Below are 24,891 nucleotides of genomic sequence, written 5' to 3'. Positions count from 1 at the left end.
ATATTTGAATATACCAAGGCAGTCTGAGGAAAAAGTGCCCAAAAAAAATTACTGGGGGCGGTTAGGGCAATCATGGTGTTCATACGCCAGGTTCAGTGCATTGATGCTCATGTTGCCACAAGCTATTAATGCACGACAGTGCATACATAAGTGAATCATGTGCCCAAAATTTGGTTGGATATTTGGCACAGTTTCCCGTGCCTCCTCTGGTGATAAAGAAACCGATGTTGTTGGTCTCGCCACAGGAGTTGGTCGAGGATTGTCCATCATATCCCTTAATTCCGCCCGGCTGTAATTTAGGGGATGTTTCCTCGTCATGTGCCTATGCATGGTATGATTACCATAGCTGTATTTTTTGTCCGTCCCTCTGGACAATTGTTCCTTGCATATGAGGCATGTTGCGTACCTGGCATTGACCTTTTTTTGGCCACGAGGGATGGAAAAAAACTGCCAGATGAAACTGGGTTTCTTTCTTGAAACCCGGGGCAACTCTTCCAGGAATTGTGGTTGTTCTCCCTCCTCATCCATCTCTTCATCTTCCTCCGCAGTGTTGGTAACCACCTGGGGAGGTGGTCCTCTCTTCCCATGAGGAGGTGGAGGTGGTGGTGGGGGTGCACCAGCTGAAGCAATCAGTGAAGCCATTTTCATACAATCAAAATAGGTCTTCCAAGAAGCAAAATAGGTCTTCCTCTCACAATAATGAAAGTCAGAGTGAGGAAAGAAGGAGTGGTTTTCATCATTTGGAAAAAACAATACTTCTCAACCAATGAAAAGTGTTATTTTTAGGTCACATGACCTAGCCTTCCATAATTATGAAACTAAAAGTGAAATGAACCAATGAAAAGTTTTATTAACAAGTCACATGACCTCTCACGCTCATGTTACGCGCTGCGGAACGCTCCCCGGTTAGCTTCCGGGTCGCTCCCCTTCGCGCCGCGGTTCGCGCCCCGGGACACTTCCGGGTGCGCTAACGCGATACGTCACAAGACGCATTTCGCGGCAACGCGATACGTCGCGCTTTCGCGCCGGGGATCGCTTCCGGGGAGTTGCGTTTCGCGCCTCGGTCCGCGCCCCGGGGCACTTCCGGGTGCGCTAACGCAGTACGTCATAAGACGCATTACGCGGCAACGCGATACCGTCACTATGTTGATTTGTTACCGGTTCGCGGACCGGATCGCGGAATCGAATTGAGCTAACGGGAAGCTTCCCGGTTAGCGGACCGGGAGCGAAACAAAAAAAATATTTAAAAATATTTATTAATAAACATATAAAATATATTTTTGGATTTAAAGAAGAATACATTTTACAGCTGTAGATATTAGCTTTTAAAAAACCAATGAAATTCACTGAAAAAACCATAGGTTATAGACCATATATAGTTAGGAATTAGCATTTACAAAACCTTGAAAATTCACTGAAAAAACCATAGGTTATAGACCATATATAGTTAGGAATTAGCATTTAAAAAACCTTATTTTACTCACACAAAACCATTGAAATTCCATATATAGTTAGTTGTACTAACTATATATCGCGCACCCGCAATCCACTGCTGATCATGTCACATATTACATCATTCATGACATGGTCAGTGACATCACTGATGACATCACTGATGACATCTCAAATGACATCACTGATGACATCGCTGATGACATCTCAAATGACATCACTGATGACATCACTGATGACATCTCATTTGACATTACTGATGACATCACTGATGACATCATTCATGTGATAATACGATGAAGCTCTTCAGATTCTAATATAACCTTAGATACAGTAAGTGTAAACAGACACTCACAGACTGTCACTCATCCATAGAGTTACACACACACCTAGTCAGTCATGCAAAGAATCAATCACACATCCATTTTCTCAACTATACAGTTATACACACCTTACTTATTCAAACATATACTAACACATATTTACTCTCTTATACAATCCCTGATACAAGTTCACAATGATCCATACAGCCACTCACACATTCACTGGCTCTTATGCACAGTTATTTATATATGTCAACTCTCACATGTACTGTGTTTTACATATGTACTTACTTTTACATGTAGCACTGAGATATCCATTCACTCAGCAATACACTCATGCACACAGTCAACCGCCCATACAGCTGTTTCCACATGCACTTTTGAACCCATACATCTAGTGAATCAACTGCTCACACATCTATGCACAGAGTCATACACCTCCCAGCCACCCATACACACTCTCAGTCTCCCATACAAATACGTAGGCAACCAATCAATAACGCATATAGTTAATCATATAGCTAATGATCAACACATGCAGCAGTTTATAGAACAACAGACATAATGATGCACAAATTGAGACAGTTTAGTCACTAACCCATGCACTCAGTGAGACACATTTAACCACTCACTCATACAGTCAGTCATGCACCTACTAAATCCTTCATCCAGACATTTATACATCCACTCATTCTTAAATATGTAAGACATATTTTAACTTTACAGAATTATACAGTCACTGGATGACGTCATCAGTGATGTCATCAGTGATGTCATTTGAGATGTCATCAGTGATGTCATTTGAGATGTCATCAGTGATGTCATCAGTGATGTCACTGACCATGTCATGAATGATGTAATATGTGACATGATCAGCAGTGGATTGCGGGTGCGCGATATATAGTTAGTACAACTAACTATATATGGAATTTCAATGGTTTTGTGTGAGTAAAATAAGGTTTTTAAATGCTAATTCCTAACTATATATGGTCTATAACCTATGGTTTTTTCAGTGAATTTTCAAGGTTTTGTAAATGCTAATTCCTAACTATATATGGTCTATAACCTATGGTTTTTTCAGTGAATATATATATATATATATGTATATGGACGAGAAGTACTGGTGTTATATATATATATATATATATATATATATATATATATGTATATATATATACATTTCCCTCCAAACACCTCGATAATTTCCGAAGCAGACCAGGACACACAGAATTCGTTTGCAGATTTATTAGCAGGTGAAAAAGTGCGACGCGTTTCGCCGATAAGGCTTGCTCACGCTCGTCAGGAAAATGACAACGGCCATTTTTAAAGTGCTTCTACACACACCCCCAGTGAATAATGTGTTTCATCAGGTAATAGTCGCAACCATTTTGTACATATACTGGTAACATTATTGTGTTAAATAAACACCATAAAATAATGTCATAATTCATTCTACAATCATATACGCAGAAACCATATTAGTGGGACGTCGTTGTACAAAAGCAAATGTGGCATTTCAAATTCAAATACAAATTGTACTCTGGTTGAATAATTGTTTCAATAGACCAGAAATTTGAATATACAATTCAATCGCATTTAAAGGTACTGTATGATTACATTCATTCTCTTTAAATCCAAGTTAAACATGAATGCATATCAACATGTAACATCGATAGGCATTGGTTGATGAATTAAGCCATTCCTTGCTAGATTCAATCTGATTGGTTCGCGTTGCCATGGGATACACAGTGACCCCCATGTGCCTGTTAGTTTCAATAAAGTTGTAGCAAAATGTAAACAACCGAGTGTCAACAAAGCCAAAAAGTCTTTCCACTGCCCATGTGGGCTATCATGCGGACATCGATCAAGATGTAGAAACAATTTGTAACCAAACAAATGTCCATCAAACCCGGAAGTCATATACCTGCCCATGTGGGCTATCATGTAGACTTCCGCTCTCCAAGCTGGTATTGATTATGATCTAATCCAATCAATGTGATGCGATTCTGCCCAAGTGGGCATAAATGTCTCCACACCGCGTCAGGTTAAATTGAGACAAACGGTGTCCCATACAGTATATGTTCTGGTTCCCACATTCCAATACCTCCAGTAGTGCCACACAATTCCTGAAAAAACACACAAATGTGATATAGTTCTATTAAAATTACAATTAAAATACAGACGGCATATGTTCAATTCCATTTATCAGATTCATTATTCTTCATACAGATGTACTGATAATTCCTCGCTAGTGTTCAACCCCATAGGTGTCAGACATTGAAAGTCAATTATGTACTTGGACTCAAGTTTTCTCATGGAAAGTTCATAGTTTCCCCCCCGTATTCCCAGATCAACACAATCAATAACCACCATGCGAAGTTTGGTCTCATCTTGCATGTGAAATTCAAAGAAGTGTCTCACGACCGGATATTGTTTGTTGTGGTTCCGTATCGCTCTTAAGTGTTCCAACACTCTCTTTTTGGCCTCATGTTTTGTACTACCCACATACAGTTTGTTGCAAGGGCAGATTAAAGCATACACACTGTATGGGGTATTACAAGTTAATCGTTTTTTGATGGTAAATTCTCTGGATGTACCTGGTATCAACAGAGTCTTGCAATCTCTGCTGTGTTTGCATGCCTTGCATTTCCTACAGCAAGCAAACCCAGCATTGATGGCATGTTTCGATGGACCCCCGTCAGTTACATAGTTATTGCTCAACTCATCTCGTAGGGATCTGCCCTTCCTAAACGTAATCTGTGGATTCTCTCCCAAATATTTTGAAAGATGTTCGTCAGTGTTTAGCACATGCCAATGTTTCTTGAATACCTTTCTTACATCCTGTGATTGGCCTGAAAACGTGGTTATAAATCTGATTGTTTCAGATTCTGGCTGGGTCAATTTTGGAGCTAATAGTTCATCTCTTGTTTTACTGTTGCTACGTTCTACCGCCTTTGCAATGACCTTGTTCCCGTAGCCTCTCTGTCTAAATCTGTTGGACAGGCCGCATGGTCGGGCTGCACCCCCTCCCCGCAGTAGGACCTGGACCCTGGCTCTCCCTGCATCCCCAGCCAGAGTCCCTAAACGACCACCCGAAGTACCCTGCAATCCCTCCACTACAAGACACCAGCCCCGGACCCAGCTGGCCCGGGTCACCATCCACACCACGACATCGAACCGGCCGCCATCTTGGGGCACTGCAGCACGAGGCCGCGTGGCCTCAACCCGACCCTAACCCTGGGCCCGGCCGGCCCCGACATCGGGGCACCAACCTCCCCCCAGGAGGCAGAGTGACCACTTGGCAAATCAATGGGAGATGGAATCGTCAACGGCTCCCCTCCGCCAGGTGTCGATCACCCCCGGCCGCCCTGGGCGCTGGCTCCACCCCCCTGCTGGGTGTCTGGACTCCCTCATCCCGGACCTCCCGGCCACCAGGCGCGAGGGTCCGGACATCAAAGGGGACCAGACCTATAACTGGGGCAGTGCCAGACCAGGAAGGCAGTTGTATCCTGGAGTCGAGAGACCCGAGAAGAACTCATCCGTGACTGGCCTGCTGGCGCTGCCGCGGCCCTCTGCCTCGTAAACCCATCTTGGCCTGCTGGCGCTGCCGCGGCCCTCTGCCTCGTGAAACCATCGCCTTGGCCTGCTGGCGCTGCCGCGGCCCTCTGCCTAGTGAAACCATCTTGGCCTGCTGGCGCTGCCGCGGCCCTCTGCCTCGTGAAACCATCGACTTGGCCTGCTGGCGCTGCCGCGGCCCTCTGCCTTGTGAGACTACCATCTTGGCCTGCTGGCGCTGCCGCGGCCCTCTGCCTCGTGAAACCATCGACTTGGCCTGCTGGCGCTGCCGCGGCCCTCTGCCTTGTGAGACTACCATCTTGGCCTGCTGGCGCTGCCGCGGCCCGATCCACAGACCCTCCAGCCCGAGGATTGTGAGCTCGCCCCTTACCACTACCTGTACCGATCCGGTACCAAGACTGTCCCGCTACCCCCTTTCCCTACAGAGACTAGAAGTGAGAGGACCCCCGGGTCCGAGATATCCTGTATCGCTGATATCCTTGCCTTAAGAACCGTATATAAAGCATTGAACTCGACTTGGTGTGGTGCCTGTTTGTGGGGAGGGAGGTAACTGGTCTGTACGATCACCGGAGACGGTCCCCCTCGGGGATCTCTCCCTCAGTATCCGGCCGACCCTCAGGGTCCCCGTCTAACATTGGTGGCCAGCGACGGGATCCGAACCTACGCATAATCGTACAGAAAGTCACCCGACCCACGACACACGACCACCATGACAACAGAGAGCGGAACAACGGAGAAATTCCAGATGGAAAAATTGGAAGACTACAACCACCGAGAACTGAAGCAATATTGCATGGAACTTGGTCTCCCAACCACGGGTCTGAGTACGAAAGAAGACTTCAAACGAGCCCTAGAAGCCTGGGCGGAAACGGGTACGGCCGTACCCCGAACACAAACGACCGAAACGAGCCCCGCACCAACTAAAGAAAGAGCGGGTCTCTCCCTGGAAGAGATCCGAGAAAGAGAAAAAACCAGACTCCACGAATTAGAACTAGCCCGACTTCGCTTGGATGGAGAACTCAAGCTGGCCGAACAAAAAATAACCCTGGAACACTTACGGCTCAAGGAAGAGCGAGAAGACAAGCAAAGACAGAGAGAGCTAGAGGAAAAGAAACTAGAGTACGAACATGAGCGCGATCTCAAAGCACTGGAGATCCAGAAACAGAATAAAGACCTCGGGCTCCCCGAACGACCGACCCCGCCTGCCTCGACCGAACCCAAGGTTCACATCCCCAAAGAAGTCATCCGGGAATACCACAAGAACGATGATATACAGCAGTGGTTTAAAGCCTATGAGGTGGCAATGACCTCCCACCGGATTCCCCGAAGCGATTGGGGAGCCGGATTATGGGGGAGGTTTGTCAACGAAGGGCGGGACGCCCTGCTGCAACTCCCGGACCAGCTGATGACCTCCTACGACCACATGAAGGCCGCCCTCCTCACTCGATACGGGCTCACACCTGAGATGTACCGCCAACGGTTCCGCGACTGCAAACGGATTCCGGGTACAACTTGGGTGGAGTACGTGAACTTTTTTAGCCGAGCCTTCGAGGGGTGGATCAAGGGCAACAAAGTAACCACCTACGAACAACTCTTTGACCTTATCGTATGGGAACACCTGTCGAACAACTGCTTCGTGGAGCTCCGGCAACACCTCCTGGACAGTAAGCTAACCGACCCTCGACAACTCGCCGTCGAAGCCGACCGGTGGGAAAGCACCCGAGTTGGCCGGAACGCACCCAGCGAATTATCCAGACCGTATCGCCCCCGAGGGGGAGGAGGGAGTCAGGGTCGGGGGAGAGACCCCGGCCCCTCGTCACCCCCCAGAAACCCCTCGACCCCGGTTGGCCGAGGAAGCCCTGCCGTCCGGGCCGGTTTCCGGGCCAACATTACGTGCCACAGGTGCCAGCGACCCGGCCACTACGCCAGTGATCCCAACTGCCCAAAGAATCCGAACACTACCCCCCGCCAAGTTGCAGCGGCGGCCCTAGGGGAAGAACTAATCCCGGAAGACCAAGAAGAGTACGAGACCGATCCCTCTGAATGGGCGCCCGCCGCCATGGCACTGGTCTGCTTAGGGGAGAGAGACATGATTCCGCGGGCCCCCCTTCCCGCCAACACCCAGAAGTACGGTCAATGGGTCAACATTAATGGCCGCCGGGCGGAAGCCCTCCGCGACACCGGGGCCAGTGTAACGGCGGTCCGACGCCACCTCGTCACTCCCGACCAAATCTTGCCGAACATTCTTTGCCCTGTCCGATCAGCCGACAACTCCGAAAGCCTATGCCACATGGCCTGCGTCCCCTTCGAGTGGGGAGGAGTAACAGGGATGTTAAAAGTAACTGTCCGCGATGATGCCCCCGTGGACTGCCTCCTAGGAAACGACCTTGAAAGCTCTCCATGGGCAGCTGTCGAACGGAGGGAGCACCTGGGGATGCTTGGCCTCCCCGAATGGGTCTGCGTCACGACCCGGTCCATGACCGCCCGCGCGGTCCCCAGCCCAGAAGAGCCCGAGTGGCCAGAACCTCCTCCCGCGCTCATCCCAGAGGAGGCCGCCCCAGGAGCCAGTCCATTGACCCAAACCGAAGAAGGATCCGACCAGCTTCGGGACGTCCCTGACCTGGCACAATGGCGGCAGGAGGGAGGCCCCACGCAGGAACAATTCCGGGCCGAACAGAAAACCTGTCCCTCTCTCGAAGGACTCCGGCAGCAAGCCCTGGCCCAGAGCACCGGGGATACCTCGGGGGCCCACTGGATCTACTGGGACCAAGACCTGCTCTACAGCGAGCAGAAAGTGGCGGAACTAGGGGCCAGTCGGGTGCTGGTGGTGCCCCTTCGCTTCCGAGACTTCCTCCTGAACTTAGCCCACGATGTCCCCCTTGCCGGACACCTGGGGCAGGATAAAACCTACGACCGCCTGGTGACCCATTTTTTCTGGCCCCACATGCGAAAGGATGTCACCAACCACTGCAAGGCCTGCCCCACCTGCCAGGCCAGCGGAAAAAGTGGCCGAAAAATCAAAGCACCATTGCAACCCTTTCCTGTCGTCACCACCCCGTTTGAACGAGTGGGAATAGACATTGTGGGGCCCCTCGACCCTCGAACAGCCCAAGGACACCGGTTCATCCTGGTCCTCGTAGACCACGCCACTCGCTATCCCGAGGCCATCCCTCTTCGGACGGTGACGGCCCCCGTGGTGGGCCGGGCCCTGATGGGGATCTTCTCCCGGGTGGGGTTCCCCCGGGAGGTCGTCAGTGACAGGGGCACGAACTTTATCTCCAGATATATGAAGTCTCTTTGGCAACAATGCGGGGTCACCTACAAATTCACGACCCCCTATCACCCGCAGGGAAACGGACTGGTCGAGAGGTTCAACCGCACCCTCAAGGGGATGATTATGGGCCTAGAAGAACCCCTTCGACGCCAGTGGGACATGCTACTTCCCTGCCTCCTGTTTGCCTATCGGGAGGTCCCGCAGAAGTCCCTCGGCTTCAGCCCATTTGAACTCCTGTACGGGCACCCCGTCCGGGGCCCCCTCAGCCTAGTCAAGGAAGGTTGGGAGCAGCCTCCCCAGAAAACTCCCCCGGACATCTACAGGTACCTCCTGGCTCTCCGCAACCAGACCCGGCAGTTCCGAGACACCGCCAAAGCCAATCTCGAGGCCAGTCAGGAGGACATGAAGAGGTGGTACGATCAGCACGCGTCCTCCATTGAGTTCGAACCGGGACAACAGGTCTGGGTGATGTCCCCGGTTGAACCCTGTGCACTCCAAGACCGATGGTCCGGGCCCTTCAAGGTAATCGAACGCAAAGGGCCCGTCACCTATTTAATCGACATGGAGACTGCCCGGAACCCCCTACGGGTCCTCCATGCCAACAGGCTAAAACCCCATTTTGTGCGATCCGAGCTCAGCCTCCTGATGGCTACCGATAATGGGACAGAAGAAGACTCCGAACCCCTTCCGGACTTACTGAGGGCCTTCGAGCAGGATGGCTCAGTGGAAGGGGTCCAGCTCTCCGAGGCCCTGTCCCCGGAGCAACGCCAAGACTGCCAAACGCTCCTGAGGCGGTTCGCCTCCCTGTTCTCCCTCACCCCCGGAGTCACCCCCTGGTGCCTCCACGATGTGGACACCGGGGACAGCCCTCCTATCCGACACCGGGCATACCGCGTACCAGACCGGGTACGAGCCTGCATCCAGACCGAGGTGTCCAAAATGCTGACCCTGGGAGTGATCGAACCCTCAGACAGCCCCTGGGCAAGCCCAGTCGTCCTGGTTCCCAAGGCGGCCGCCCCGGGCGTTGCCCCTGAGCTCCGGTTCTGCGTGGACTATCGGGGGCTGAATGCAGTTACCAGGACCGACGCTCATCCCATCCCCCGGGCCGACGAGCTAATTGACCGGATGGGGGCCGCCCGCTACCTGAGCATCTTCGACCTAACAGCGGGCTACTGGCAGATCGGCCTCACCCCTCGGGCCCAAGAACGATCCGCCTTCTCTACCCCAGACGGGCACTACCACTTTAAAGTCATGCCCTTCGGCATGAAAAACGCCCCGGCCACGTTCCAACGGCTGGTAAACCAGGTACTGGCGGGCCTGGAAGACTTCAGCGCCGCCTACCTGGACGACATTGCTGTGTACAGCCACCAGTGGACCGACCACCTCCGCCACCTGCGGGAGGTTCTACACGCCCTCCAGCAAGCCGGGCTCACCATCAAGGCCAGCAAGTGCCAGGTTGGCCAAGGGTCCGTGACCTACCTGGGACACCAAGTGGGAAGCGGGCTAGTGGCTCCTCTCCAACTCAAGATTGCTGCCATCCAGGCCTGGCAACCCCCTACGACCCAAACGGAGGTCCGGGCCTTCCTGGGGCTCACCGGATACTACCGGCGGTTCGTGAAGGACTATGGCAGCATCGTGGGGCCCCTCACAGAGCTCACCTCCAAAAAGGGCCCCAAAACCGTCAACTGGACCCTGGACTGCCAATCGGCCTTCGAGAAACTAAAGACCGCCATGTGCACGGCCCCCGTGCTCCAGGCTCCCGACTACAGCCGGGAATTCATTGTGCAGACGGACGCCTCCGATCATGGTGTGGGGGCCGTCCTCTCCCAACTCAACGCCGAAGGGGTCGACCATCCGGTGGTCTTCATCAGCAGACGCCTCTTGCCCCGAGAACAGCGCTGGAGCACCATTGAGAGAGAGGCCTTCGCCGTAGTCTGGGCACTCAAGAAGCTCCGGCCATACCTCTTCGGCACCCACTTCCGGGTGCAAACAGACCACCGACCCCTGCAATGGCTGATGCAAATGCGGGGGGAAAACCCGAAGCTGTTGCGCTGGTCCATCTCCCTGCAGGGGATGGACTTCACGGTGGAACATCGTCCAGGCCAGGACCACGCCAACGCCGACGGCCTGTCACGCTTTTTCCGCCTCAGCGAGGAGAGTCCCCAGGAAGATGGCTGACTCTCCCCGCCTTCAGCTGGGGGGGACGCATGTTGGACAGGCCGCATGGTCGGGCTGCACCCCCTCCCCGCAGTAGGACCTGGACCCTGGCTCTCCCTGCATCCCCAGCCAGAGTCCCTAAACGACCACCCGAAGTACCCTGCAATCCCTCCACTACAAGACACCAGCCCCGGACCCAGCTGGCCCGGGTCACCATCCACACCACGACATCGAACCGGCCGCCATCTTGGGGCACTGCAGCACGAGGCCGCGTGGCCTCAACCCGACCCTAACCCTGGGCCCGGCCGGCCCCGACATCGGGGCACCAACCTCCCCCCAGGAGGCAGAGTGACCACTTGGCAAATCAATGGGAGATGGAATCGTCAACGGCTCCCCTCCGCCAGGTGTCGATCACCCCCGGCCGCCCTGGGCGCTGGCTCCACCCCCCTGCTGGGTGTCTGGACTCCCTCATCCCGGACCTCCCGGCCACCAGGCGCGAGGGTCCGGACATCAAAGGGGACCAGACCTATAACTGGGGCAGTGCCAGACCAGGAAGGCAGTTGTATCCTGGAGTCGAGAGACCCGAGAAGAACTCATCCGTGACTGGCCTGCTGGCGCTGCCGCGGCCCTCTGCCTCGTAAACCCATCTTGGCCTGCTGGCGCTGCCGCGGCCCTCTGCCTCGTGAAACCATCGCCTTGGCCTGCTGGCGCTGCCGCGGCCCTCTGCCTAGTGAAACCATCTTGGCCTGCTGGCGCTGCCGCGGCCCTCTGCCTCGTGAAACCATCGACTTGGCCTGCTGGCGCTGCCGCGGCCCTCTGCCTTGTGAGACTACCATCTTGGCCTGCTGGCGCTGCCGCGGCCCTCTGCCTCGTGAAACCATCGACTTGGCCTGCTGGCGCTGCCGCGGCCCTCTGCCTTGTGAGACTACCATCTTGGCCTGCTGGCGCTGCCGCGGCCCGATCCACAGACCCTCCAGCCCGAGGATTGTGAGCTCGCCCCTTACCACTACCTGTACCGATCCGGTACCAAGACTGTCCCGCTACCCCCTTTCCCTACAGAGACTAGAAGTGAGAGGACCCCCGGGTCCGAGATATCCTGTATCGCTGATATCCTTGCCTTAAGAACCGTATATAAAGCATTGAACTCGACTTGGTGTGGTGCCTGTTTGTGGGGAGGGAGGTAACTGGTCTGTACGATCACCGGAGATGGTCCCCCTCGGGGATCTCTCCCTCAGTATCCGGCCGACCCTCAGGGTCCCCGTCTAACAAAATCTCTGGCACATTACCATTTCTTCCTTCTTGTATCCACTATCTGAGGAATTTTGTGGTGGCACTACCGTCCTATGTGAAGGACACCACTCAATTTTTGAGTATCATTAATGGAATCCATTGGGACAGCAGCTACACATTGGTCACACTAGATGTCAGCAGCCTCTATACCAGCATTCAGCACAAGGATGGTCTGGAGGCAGTTAGACACTATTTAAACTCAAGATCCATCTCTTTGTTGTTACATTCCCAAATGTTGCTATCCATGATAGACTTCTGTCTAACGAATACATTTTTTTTATTTCAATGACGTCATGTATCGCCAGTCACAGGGCACGGCCATGGGAACCTGCTTCGCCCCCAGCTACGCAAATTTATTCATGGGCTGGTGGGAGGAGCGGGTTGTCATGGAGATGGTAGAATTCAACAATGTGTCCCTGTGGCTGCGATACATTGACGATATTTTTTTCATTTGGAGTGGTGACGAGAACTCGGCTAAACAGTTTATCAATAAACTGAACATCAATAACCTGAATTTGATTCTTACTGAACATATCAGCAAATCAAAAATGGAATTTCTGGATGTTGAAATTGAGGTGGTTGACAACAATCTGACTACAAAATTGTTCAGAAAAAGCACGTCAGGAAACAGTCTCCTACGAGCTTCGAGTTGCCATCCTAAGAATCTTGTGTACAGCATCCCCTATGGGGAATTATTGCGTGCCAGGCGTAATTGCAGCACGCAAGAAGGATACAAGAAGGAAGAAATGGTAATGTGCCAGAGATTTAGACAGAGAGGCTACGGGAACAAGGTCATTGCAAAGGCGGTAGAACGTAGCAACAGTAAAACAAGAGATGAACTATTAGCTCCAAAATTGACCCAGCCAGAATCTGAAACAATCAGATTTATAACCACGTTTTCAGGCCAATCACAGGATGTAAGAAAGGTATTCAAGAAACATTGGCATGTGCTAAACACTGACGAACATCTTTCAAAATATTTGGGAGAGAATCCACAGATTACGTTTAGGAAGGGCAGATCCCTACGAGATGAGTTGAGCAATAACTATGTAACTGACGGGGGTCCATCGAAACATGCCATCAATGCTGGGTTTGCTTGCTGTAGGAAATGCAAGGCATGCAAACACAGCAGAGATTGCAAGACTCTGTTGATACCAGAGAATTTACCATCAAAAAACGATTAACTTGTAATACCCCATACAGTGTGTATGCTTTAATCTGCCCTTGCAACAAACTGTATGTGGGTAGTACAAAACATGAGGCCAAAAAGAGAGTGTTGGAACACTTAAGAGCGATACGGAACCACAACAAACAATATCCGGTCGCGAGACACTTCTTTGAATTTCACATGCAAGATGAGACCAAACTTCGCATGGTGGTTATTGATTGTGTTGATCTGGGAATACGGGGGGGAAACTATGAACTTTCCATGAGAAAACTTGAGTCCAAGTACATAATTGACTTTCAATGTCTGACACCTATGGGGTTGAACACTAGCGAGGAATTATCAGTACATCTGTATGAAGAATAATGAATCTGATAAATGGAATTGAACATATGCCGTCTGTATTTTAATTGTAATTTTAATAGAACTATATCACATTTGTGTGTTTTTTCAGGAATTGTGTGGCACTACTGGAGGTATTGGAATGTGGGAACCAGAACATATACTGTATGGGACACCGTTTGTCTCAATTTAACCTGACGCGGTGTGGAGACATTTATGCCCACTTGGGCAGAATCGCATCACATTGATTGGATTAGATCATAATCAATACCAGCTTGGAGAGCGGAAGTCTACATGATAGCCCACATGGGCAGGTATATGACTTCCGGGTTTGATGGACATTTGTTTGGTTACAAATTGTTTCTACATCTTGATCGATGTCCGCATGATAGCCCACATGGGCAGTGGAAAGACTTTTTGGCTTTGTTGACACTCGGTTGTTTACATTTTGCTACAACTGTATTGAAACTAACAGGCACATGGGGGTCACTGTGTATCCCATGGCAACGCGAACCAATCAGATTGAATCTAGCAAGGAATGGCTTAATTCATCAACCAATGCCTATCGATGTTACATGTTGATATGCATTCATGTTTAACTTGGATTTAAAGAGAATGAATGTAATCATACAGTACCTTTAAATGCGATTGAATTGTATATTCAAATTTCTGGTCTATTGAAACAATTATTCAACCAGAGTACAATTTGTATTTGAATTTGAAATGCCACATTTGCTTTTGTACAACGACGTCCCACTAATATGGTTTCTGCGTATATGATTGTAGAATGAATTATGACATTATTTTATGGTGTTTATTTAACACAATAATGTTACCAGTATATGTACAAAATGGTTGCGACTATTACCTGATGAAACACATTATTGACTGGGGGTGTGTGTAGAAGCACTTTAAAAATGGCCGTTGTCATTTTCCTGACGAGCGTGAGCAAGCCTTATCGGCGAAACGCGTCGCACTTTTTCACCTGCTAATAAATCTGCAAACGAATTCTGTGTGTCCTGGTCTGCTTCGGAAATTATCGAGGTGTTTGGAGGGAATTATTCGAGGCCTGTCGGTGGCCTATCCAGGACCGCGCAAGGACAGCCTGTGTGCACAAACCGGCATTGGAGGAGTGAAAAATATATATATACATATATATATATATTACCTACTGGCGGTCGCCAGTAGGTATATATAGTTAGGATTTTTTCTCTATGGGATTTTTGAAAATTCTATGTCTAATAACTTTGGCGTTTGTGGACGGAATTGGCTGAAATTTTCAAGAAAATGGCACATTTTGTTTCTGAGCAGCCCTTGAAAATTTGGGGGGGGTTCGTCAAGGGGGGGCCGAGAAAAAAGGGGGGTCCCAAAACGTGTTTTTAACATTGAGTTTTCCATAGGGCGGTTGGCCTCACTTTTAGCCCGAACGGCTGAATGGATTTGCACGAAACTTGGCAAAATTGTAGGGACTGGTAGCCCGATGTGCCTTTGCTAGGTCTCAATATATGTGCTTCAGTGGATTTTGAGAAATTAACGTTCAAAAAAAGATATATATCTGTAACAGCGGACCGGGCAGCGCTCCGGTTCGCGGACTTTACACGTTACGGAGCTTTGTGAAGCGAAGCTGATTGGTTCTCCGGCGTCTGTGAACATTCCAAACAGTCCGTAGCGGCCGCCATCTTGTCTCTCGGTAGGATCGAGAGACAAGCGGAGGCCAAAGCGAGGGGGCAAATGACCATAAGGGGGCATAGTAGATCCTCCCTGACCCTCTAGGTTTGATGTGGAGGTTTTAAAAGGGCCCCGCGGGGCAAAAAAAAATAATAATAATAATAATCGAACGGCTGAATGGATTTGCACGAAACTTGGTAAAATATTAGGGACTGGTAGCCCGATGTGCCTTTGCTAGGTCTCAATATATGTGCTCCAGTGGATTTTGAGAAATTAACGTTCAAAAAAAGATATATATCTGTAACAGCGCTCCGCTTCGCGTAACGGAGGTTTGCGAAGCTGATTGGTTCTCCGGCATCTGTAAACATTGCAAACAGTCCGTAGCGGCCGCCATCTTGTCTCTCGGTAGGATCGAGAGACAAGAGGAGGCCAAAGCGAAGGGGCAAATGACCATAAGGGGGCATAGTAGATCCTCCTTGACCTCTTAGGTTTGATGTGGAGGTTTTAAAAGGGCCCCGCGGGGCAAAAAAAATAATAATAATAATAATCGAACGGCTGAATGGATTTGCACGAAACTTGGCAAAATTGTAGGGACTGGTAGCTCGATGTGCCTTTGCTAGGTCTCAATATATGTGCTTCAGTGGATTTTGAGAAATTAACGTTCAAAAACAAGATATATATCTGTAACAGCGCTCCGCTTCGCGGAGATAAAATTATCTCTGTATTACCTAGCTGTTGCTAACACCAGTTAGCGACGGCTAGTAGGAGATAGCGACCATCTTGGGCCCCACTTTGCATGTGAGTGATATTTATCACTAATGACATGCAAAGTGGGCATGCCAAGATGTTAGCGACTGGAAACAGTCGCTAACATCGCTATCTCCTATTACCAACTTTTGGAAATATAAGCGCGAATATCTCCAAAAGCTACCACCTGCCCTGAGCAGTTCTTAGCCATGTTATCCAATGGGAGGTGGATAACATGGCTAAGAGCATTAGCATGAGTTTTCAGCGATATTAATGCATTGCGGTCGTTTTTTATCGTATTTGCGATAAACCTTGATAATAGCAAGGTTTATCTGCGATAATTTCTGAAGATGCTTAGCGGTAAAAAATTCGTTGCTAAGCATCGTTAGGGATAAATATCGCTTAACTTTGGTAATATGCCCCAACGTCTGTTAACGTTCGATTCGAAGGAAATCAGGAAGTGTTGAAAAACATTGTCTGCGCCATCTTGCCTTTTTTCAAATGCCACACTTTTGTCGTGCACGGCAGTCATTTTAGATGCCTTGACCAGACGCACTCTCTGCACGCTGTCGATCCTTAGCATGGCTCCCCACCCTCGCAAGCATCTCCCCCAGGCAGTGGTCACCCCCGCTCTCTGTCTTATGCATGGGTAATAAACCACCCCCCATCTGCGCTGCTCTTCCCTGAGAATCACACCCTGTGCCCGCCAGACACCTCCCTTTCGCCCTATTCACTACCGCACCCTCTGACACTCCTTTTCCTCTGTGTCCGATTGTCCAGGCCGGTCCTAGGCTATCAGCTAGCCCTGCAGATGTAGTTTATGGCCCCAGCTGTAAAGAATCACCCCTCTTCAAAGGAGTTATAGTAGATCAAGGCCCACACTCGATGAGATCCGTCACAGCAGACGCGTTCCTATTATCTGAAAACCATCCTGTATTGTGATTGGGGAGGGGACCGAGCCTGAAGCGGAAGATTCCAGGGATGACTCTTTGTACATCAAAGTTTTTACAATTATGTGTCACATTAAAAATATATAGCACTCCAACAAAGTAGTAAGATTATAAAACTTTAATAACTTATAAATATATACAAGAAAACAAAAACAGTAATAACATATAAACATTTTTAGGGAAAAACAACGAAGTAGCGGTCGGCTGTGCGAATAGTCCCAACGCAGCACAACGTCCAGATTTCACTGATTTCGGAATCCGCCGTGGGGCGTCGCGGGGGGTGGGTCATCAGTAGCAAACTGTTGTGCGAATAGTTCCAAGGCAGCAGAACGATGACACCAAGGTGATGTCCAGTAAGTTGCCGCACTGGTTTTGGTATCCTACAATGCTGCTCCGAATAACGGCGTGGGGCGCCCCGGGGGAGGCGGCGTGAACGGGCCTCTCCAGGTGGAGTCTCGTCTGTTGTAGTGGGGCGCCCCTTTACCGTTTCAGTTGCCATTCCGTCCGCTTTTGGTCCACTGTGTCAAAAGCCGCAATTCAGCTGAGTTGCGCCCACTCTTGCGGTGCAGCGATAGGCGGCTGTCACAGGACTCTCAAAATGGCGGCAGGCTGTTTCCTTTTTGGGCCTGGTCCACTGAAATGGCCCTGGGACACCTTGGAAATCGGACGCTTGTCTGTTAGGTCTTGGACACCATTCTCGAAAGCGTCCCCTCCGCCTTGAGGATTCATCAAAAGTTTTGGGGGCCCCCGACTCCTGCAGGCTTCTGGTGGGGAGCGGCTGCCATGATTGCTCGCGGAATGACTACGATGGAGCCACGAGATGGTGGTGCTTTCATGGTGACGCCAGCTTCAATCTGAAACATCCAGAAACAAGGTGGGGCTTTCATCGTTTGGGGAAAAAAAAAAGTTTTCATCCAATGAAAAGTGTTGTTTTTAGGTCATATGATCAAGCCTTCCATCATTAGGAAACCAAAAGTAAAATGAACCAATGAAAATTTTTATAAACAAGTCACATGACCTGTTATGCGGCATAGGGTATAAAATGCGGAGAAAATACGTTGGCACGTGAGGCGGCGTCAGTAGCGGACCGATGTGCGAATAGGCCGAAGGCAACACAACGCGCCAAGATCCGGATGGCACCGAGGTGGTGTCCAGCAAGTTGCAGCACTGGTGTGGCCATCCTACAATGCTGAAAGTCGGCGTGGGGCGCCCTGTTGGCCTGTGAGTTCGCGTCAGTAGCAGACCGATGTGCGAATAGGCCGAAGGCAGCACAACGCGCCAAGATCCGGATGGCACCGAGGTGGTGTCTAGTAAGGTGCACTGGTGTGGCCATCCTACAATGTTGAAAGTCGGCGTGGGGCGCCCCGTTGGCCTGTGAGATGGCGTCAGTAGCGGACTGATGTGCGAATGGGGCCAAAGGCAGCGCAACAATGTTTTCTGAATAGAATACACCACAAGGCGCTGAGATGCCAAGATCCGGATGGCACCGAGGTGGTGTCTAGCAAGTTGTGGCACTGGTGTGGCCATCCTACAATGGTAAAAGTCGGCGTGGGGCGCCCTGTTGGCCTGTGAGATGGCGTCAGTAGCGGACCGATGTGCGAATGGGGCCAAAGGCAGCGCAACAATATTTTCTGTATGGAAGATACCATTAGGCGTTGAGATGCCAAGATCCGGATGGCACCGAGGTGATGTCTAGCAAGTTGCCGCACTGGTGTGGCCATCCTACAATGCTGAAAGTTGGCGTGGGGCGCCCCGTTGGCCTGTGAGATGGCGTCAGTAGCGGACCGATGTGTGAATAGGCCGGAACCAGCACAAGGCGCCAAGATCCGGATGGCACCGTGGTGGTTTCATAGTTGAGAGGCACTTCATCTGCAGTGGGGCGCCGAGATCCGGATGGCACCGAGGTGATGTCTAGCAAGTTGCTGTACTGGTGTGGTCATCCTACAATGCTGAAACTCGGCGTGGGGCGCCCCATTAGCCTGTGAGATGGCGTCAGTAGCGGACCGATGTGCGAATGGGGCAAAGGTAGCGCAAGAATATTTTCTGAAGAGAAGACACCAGAAGGCGCTGAGATTCGGTTACCACCGAGGTGATGTCTAGCAAGTTGCCGCACTGGTGTGGTCATCCTACAATACTGCTCCGAATAACGGCGTGGGGTGCCCGAAGGGGGGGGGCGGCGTGAACGGGCCTTCCTAGGTGGAGGCTCGTCTGCTGTAGTGGGGCGCCCCTTTACCGTTTCAGTTGCCATTCAGCTGAGTTTCGGCCGCTCTTGATGCTACAGCGACGGGCGGCTGCAACAGGACTCTCAAAATGGCGGCCTGTTCTTTGGATTTGGGCCTGGTCTACTAAAATGGCCCTGGGACACTTTAGAACTCGGACGCTCGATTTTTTTTTTTCCTTTCCTGTACATGCAAAAAAAGGTAAATTCCCGGTACGTTACACGCTTCATCTGCCACGATGTACTCTCCAGAGGAACCGAAAAAAAATATAGTTATGGTAACTATACCATGCATCGTCATATGGAGAGGTGGCACCAATTAATTATAGTGCTGCATAAAAGAGAGATTTGGAGGAGAACCCCCGACCTGCCAGTACATTCATCAAAGAAGTGGCACTGACAGCATCAGAGGCAAGGGAAATGGTCCCAAATATTTAGAACTTTGGAAAGATTAAAATGACATGTTTAGATTGTGGCAAATTAATTTCATGTGGACAGATGAGTGTTACTCTAATAAATACTTTATTTACAACAAGGGGTGGTGAGGGACAGAGTCTCTGAATTAAGCAGAATACTCTCACCCAGTCAAGAGATCAGGGCTAGATCCAACACCGTTTTTTAGCTCATTGCACCATCCCAGTTTCAGAACCTGGCTGTATGCAAATTAGTCTGTTCCTGTCCCAGTGCATGATGGTAACAGGGCAAACCAAACTACAAAAGCCAATTCTTACACTGGGAAGGAAACAAGCTTCCGGGGACCGGTTTCTGGCATTACAGCCGTCTTCGGCCCGGCTTGCTTGAATCCTGATGGTGCAATGAGCAAGGGACTCATGTCTGAGTATACCCTTCCACGCTTAGGGTGGACAGAATTATTTACAACAAGGGGTGGTGAGGGACAGAGTCTCTGAATTAAGCAGAATACTCTCACCCAGTCAAGAGATCAGGGCTAGATCCAACACCGTTTTTTAGCTCATTGCACCATCCCAGTTTCAGAACCTGGCTGTATGCAAATTAGTCTGTTCCTGTCCCAGTGCATGATGGGAACAGGGCAAACCAAACTACAAAAGCCAATTCTTACACTGGGAAGGAAACAAGCTTCCGGGGACCGGTTTCTGGCATTACAGCCGTCTTCGGCCCGGCTTGCTTGAATCCTGATGGTGCAATGAGCAAGGGACTCATGTCTGAGTATACCCTTCCACGCTTAGGGTGGACAAAATTATTTACAACAAGGGGTGGTGAGGGACAGAGTCTCTGAATTAAGCAGAATACTCTCACCCAGTCAAGAGATCAGGGCTAGATCCAACAACGTTTTTTAGCTCATTGCACCATCCCAGTTTCAGAACCTGGCTGTATGCAAATTAGTCTGTTCCTGTCCCAGTGCATGATGGGAACAGGGCAAACCAAACTACAAAAGCCAATTCTTACACTGGGAAGGAAGCAAGCTTCCGGGGACCGGTTTCTGGCATTACAGCCGTCTTCGGCCCGGCTTGCTTGAATCCTGATGGTGCAATGAGCAAGGGACTCATGTCTGAGTATACCCTTCCACGCTTAGGGTGGACAAAATTATTTACAACAAGGGGTGGTGAGGGACAGAGTCTCTGAATTAAGCAGAATACTCTCACCCAGTCAAGAGATCAGGGCTAGATCCAACACCGTTTTTTAGCTCATTGCACCATCCCAGTTTCAGAACCTGGCTGTATGCAAATTAGTCTGTTCCTGTCCCAGTGCATGATGGGAACAGGGCAAACCAAACTACAAAAGCCAATTCTTACACTGGGAAGGAAACAAGCTTCCGGGGACCGGTTTCTGGCATTACAGCCGTCTTCGGCCCGGCTTGCTTGAATCCTGATGGTGCAATGAGCAAGGGACTCATGTCTGAGTATACCCTTCCACGCTTAGGGTGGACAAAATTATTTACAACAAGGGGTGGTGAGGGACAGAGTCTCTGAATTAAGCAGAATACTCTCACCCAGTCAAGAGATCAGGGCTAGATCCAACACCGTTTTTTAGCTCATTGCACCATCCCAGTTTCAGAACCTGGCTGTATGCAAATTAGTCTGTTCCTGTCCCAGTGCATGATGGGAACAGGGCAAACCAAACTACAAAAGCCAATTCTTACACTGGGAAGGAAACAAGCTTCCGGGGACCGGTTTCTGGCATTACAGCCGTCTTCGGCCCGGCTTGCTTGAATCCTGATGGTGCAATGAGCAAGGGACTCATGTCTGAGTATACCCTTCCACGCTTAGGGTGGACAAAATTATTTACAACAAGGGGTGGTGAGGGACAGAGTCTCTGAATTAAGCAGAATACTCTCACCCAGTCAAGAGATCAGGGCTAGATCCAACACCGTTTTTTAGCTCATTGCACCATCCCAGTTTCAGAACCTGGCTGTATGCAAATTAGTCTGTTCCTGTCCCAGTGCATGATGGGAACAGGGCAAACCAAACTACAAAAGCCAATTCTTACACTGGGAAGGAAACAAGCTTCCGGGGACCGGTTTCTGGCATTACAGCCGTCTTCGGCCCGGCTTGCTTGAGTCCTGATGGTGCAATGAGCAAGGGACTCATGTCTGAGTATACCCTTCCACGCTTAGGGTGGACAAAATTATTTACAACAAGGGGTGGTGAGGGACAGAGTCTCTGAATTAAGCAGAATACTCTCACCCAGTCAAGAGATCAGGGCTAGATCCAACACCGTTTTTTAGCTCATTGCACCATCCCAGTTTCAGAACCTGGCTGTATGCAAATTAGTCTGTTCCTGTCCCAGTGCATGATGGGAACAGGGCAAACCAAACTACAAAAGCCAATTCTTACACTGGGAAGGAAACAAGCTTCCGGGGACCGGTTTCTGGCATTACAGCCGTCTTCGGCCCGGCTTGCTTGAATCCTGATGGTGCAATGAGCAAGGGACTCATGTCTGAGTATACCCTTACACGCTTAGGGTGGACAAAATTATTTACAACAAGGGGTGGTGAGGGACAGAGTCTCTGAATTAAGCAGAATACTCTCACCCAGTCAAGAGATCAGGGCTAGATCCAACACCGTTTTTTAGCTCATTGCACCATCCCAGTTTCAGAACCTGGCTGTATGCAAATTAGTCTGTTCCTGTCCCAGTGCATGATGGGAACAGGGCAAACCAAACTACAAAAGCCAGTTCTTACACTGGGAAGGAAACAAGCTTCCGGGGACCGGTTTCTGGCATTACAGCCGTCTTCGGCCCGGCTTGCTTGAATCCTGATGGTGCAATGAGCAAGGGACTCATGTCTGAGTATACCCTTCCACGCTTAGGGTGGACAAAATTATTTACAACAAGGGGTGGTGAGGGACAGAGTCTCTGAATTAAGCAGAATACTCTCACCCAGTCAAGAGATCAGGGCTAGATCCAACACCGTTTTTTAGCTCATTGCACCATCCCAGTTTCAGAACCTGGCTGTATGCAAATTAGTCTGTTCCTGTCCCAGTGCATGATGGGAACAGGGCAAACCAAACTACAAAAGCCAAACCGGTTTCTGGCATTACAGCCGTCTTCGGCCCGGCTTGCTTGAATCCTGATGGTGCAATGAGCAAGGGACTCATGTCTGAGTATACCCTTCCACGCTAAATACAGCATATGAACATCATCATAGTCGATGGTTGGTAGAGACATTTTGACTATATCCTGGACCTGCCCGTCCTCGCCCAAAATGGCGCCGGAATAAATGGGACTCGTAACTCCTTGTTGTGTACTGGTTGCAGAACCTTGAAATCACGAGATACGTATGCAGTTTTGAAGCATATGGCGGGCGGGGACGAGAATTGATTGAATATTTCGACATCCCTATTGATATTAAGTTCTGATGTGTTATTGATTACTGTACTATTGAAAGTTCAAATTAACGTCACCCATGGTACTTGCCCGCAAATGTATATCTAGATAATTTTATTGTAACTGGCCCTGTCGTATTTTAATTATAAAATGTACGTCCACCGATTCCGCAACTGTTAGACACCTTAGTTCTTGCAACCTAATGGCCCGCCCGTTACGTTCCTCTACAGTGTAAATGTCTACTCATCATATACGATTACAGTTTGCTCCGTGGCCGGCCCACGTGGTTATAGGCTCGTATTTGTATAATGAAATTTTCACAATAAAGGTTTTTAAAAGAAAACATGGTAGTAGTATATACATTGGTAAAGTTTTTAATAATAGTCACTGTTTTAGAATCATTAAAAGGCAAGTGAAATAAAGCAGACCAATTACATGAAGGGTAAAAGGTATAATACGCAGGAACGCAGTAAAGATAAATGGTCAAGGGCTGTTGTGTTTTCTACTCCTGCAACATAAAGTGATCGATAAGAATCTCATATTCAGGCGTATCGGCGACTAAGACAGCAGGTCGACCCTCTTTTGCTCAACGGCTCCGTCATGGGACGAAGAAACGCTCTTTTTCTCGAAAAAAGAATATATTTTACTTGCAGGACAGTTGTAAATTTTCCGGGAAAGTACATTAGCCTGGAACATTATAACATATATTTAAGAAAAAATAATGTTCGGAAGTAATAAAAAGCGTAATTTTTAGGTCATATGACCAAGCCTTTCATCATTAGAATAAGAAAAGTAAAATGAACCAATGAAAAGTTTTATTAACAAGTCACATGACTTGTTATGCTTACGTTACGCGCTGCGCGTCGCGCCCCGGATGACTTCCGGATGCGCTAACGCGGCGCGTCATATGACGCATTACGCGACAACGCAGGTCCAGAATATAGTCAAAATGTCTCCACCAACCAGCGGTCGGAACACAACCCCTTTTAGCAGGCTAAATAGTTCTGTTAAATGACAACAGAAGGGACAGGCAACAAGAACCATCAGTCAAAGAGGGGAGGGCTAGTTCTTCTCTACCGGGTTACATTGGGGCGCTACCGGAACTGATCGAATTGGTAGTCTACAGTGTTTCTGGATGTTTCAAACTGAAGCTGGGGTTAGCATGAGAGCACCACCATTTCGTAGCTCCGTCGTGGCCATTCCGCAACCAATCATGGCAGCCGCTCTTTATCGTTATTTTGGGCGGGGTGGGTGGCGGAGCCGAGCTGTTTTGCAGCCATCATTGTGTGGAGTTCAGTTCATCTCACTAGTTTTGTATTTGTCATGAGGGGTTGTTCCTAATGTTTCTATTTTAGCGAGGTCAAAAAGAGATCCCATTAGTGGCCTACTGATTTTGCTCGATTCCTTTTCTTTTTTTTTACACGATTTTTCGTTATCTGCAAAGACTAAACAGAGTATTGCGACTCTGTGTTTGTTTGTACATAGAGAATGAACCAAAGAGAACCAATTCTAAAACAGTAAATGCTTGGATAACAATCAATCAAATGGAGAGAGAAGCAGGCACGACGTATTACAACGGGGGCAAAGGCCTGCGTTAACTACCTTTCACTATCTGCAAAGAGAGAGTACTCCTAATAGAAATGAGGGGGGGGCACCATTCAAAGCAGATCAGTGTGCATAAACACGAAAATGTTTTCACTTACCACGTACTTGACATTCGACAGCTTATGATATTTGCTATTAAAAAACCATTGAAATTCACTGAAAAAACCATAGGTTATAGACCATATATAGTTAGGAATTAGCATTTACAAAACCTTGAAAATTCACTGAAAAAACCATAGGTTATAGACCATATATAGTTAGGAATTAGCATTTAAAAAACCTTATTTTACTCACACAAAACCATTGAAATTCCATATATA

The sequence above is a fragment of the Lissotriton helveticus genome, chromosome 6 (assembly GCF_964261635.1).
Source record: "Lissotriton helveticus chromosome 6, aLisHel1.1, whole genome shotgun sequence".
NCBI classification, from domain to species: Eukaryota; Metazoa; Chordata; class Amphibia; order Caudata; family Salamandridae; genus Lissotriton; species Lissotriton helveticus.
Note: the sequence above shows the minus strand (reverse complement) of the source record.